This window comes from Pagrus major, chromosome 7, assembly GCF_040436345.1.
Source record: "Pagrus major chromosome 7, Pma_NU_1.0".
NCBI classification, from domain to species: domain Eukaryota; kingdom Metazoa; phylum Chordata; class Actinopteri; order Spariformes; family Sparidae; genus Pagrus; species Pagrus major.
The window spans coordinates 13,673,945-13,675,283 of record NC_133221.1 but is presented as its reverse complement, the minus strand read 5'-3'; the positions used below and the strand labels follow the sequence as shown (position 1 = coordinate 13,675,283).

Genomic DNA, 1,339 nt, shown 5'->3' with positions numbered 1-1,339 from the left:
TGTTCGGCAGATAGCAAGTCTGGTCATCGCTCAGTGTGATTTTCCACCCTGCTTCCTCTTGTTTCACCACATCTTGTTCCTCGCAATAAATGGCTCTCTTGACCAGAGTTTCTATAAATAGGAACAGTGAAAGAGAATTAATATTCTTTCACTTTAGTGTCAGGAGGAATCATTCCAAATTGTGATTAAAATCAGACTGTTCACCTCAATGTTTTGAGAGACACGAGGCAACAAACATGAGAATATTAAACAGCCTTGTAGTAATTAAAAGCACTATGACTCAGTCGACCTTTTCACAGATCCTAACCTGACTTGTTTTAGTAGTTAAAGCACAGTTCTTACCTAAAACATTAAAGACGTCTCTGTTGCATTAAATTGTCCCAGTATTCATGACAATGTGAGGATATGCCTGAATGCATTGAAGCTGTACTGGTGGCCCAAAATCTATATTTAGAAAGTTTACTGTATATCTCTAAATCCATCTACTTAGGGCAACAAGAAAGTTGTATCTAATGCAGCTTCTTATGTCACATGCACTGTGTGATGTCCACGCAGTTCTGAGAACCTGTAATGCTGCTTAAGTGGATCGTACACTGTGCAGTTACATCATTTCTTTGAAGGATCTAGAGCTTTCCCTGACTCTATTACTAATATCAAACATCAAAGATCTTGCCTGATCAGCGGAGGGCTCGTCCGGGATTTGAACCCGGGACCTCTCGCACCCGAAGCGAGAATCATACCCCTAGACCAACGAGCCACAATTATGAAGTGAACTGTTTCAGACAATGACCGCAATGTAGTTATAGCACAGTCTTTTGCGCTAAGCTCGGCTAAACAGTTCCTTTCCTTTAATCTAATTTGTTCAAAATCATGTACTTTGATAGTTCATAGGATGTGAAGCTCTGTCAGAATTTTAGACAAGGACCTAATTGAAAAACTTACCTAGGTTGTGCAATTGTAGCCTCAGTATCCTGCTCTCAGCAGGGGTGGTTTCTGCCGTGTAGCCCTTCTGCTAGAAAGTTTGATGTGTTGGCGTTAAAAGATGCTCTTCTTCATACCCTGGCTGTGACAAGTGTTTATTTGAGTTACTGTGCCCTTTGATCCTCACTAATTCTTTGCTCTTTTTCTAACGTGGTCGTGCGTGAAATCCCAGTAGGTCATCAGTTTTTTGTATTCAAACCAGCCCGTCTGGCACCAACAACCATGCAACATTCAAAGTCAAATACTTCACTTTTCTTTAAATGTCCAACAAGTTAAGAAAATGGTTAAAAGATATTGCTTTGGGACCTATAAAACCGACACTCGATACCCTGACTGCATTAGGCTGGATTAGGCTGTG

The 1,339-nt window shown here is 40.7% G+C and overlaps 1 non-coding gene across 1 annotated transcript; it reads right to left on the bottom strand.

Annotated features, from left to right (window-relative positions):
- Positions 1-685: 685 nt before the first annotated feature.
- trnap-cgg (transfer RNA proline (anticodon CGG)) lies at positions 686-757 on the bottom strand. Its single transcript has one exon. It is a non-coding gene; the product is annotated as a tRNA-Pro (tRNA).
- Between the last annotated feature and the right edge of the window lie 582 nt (positions 758-1,339).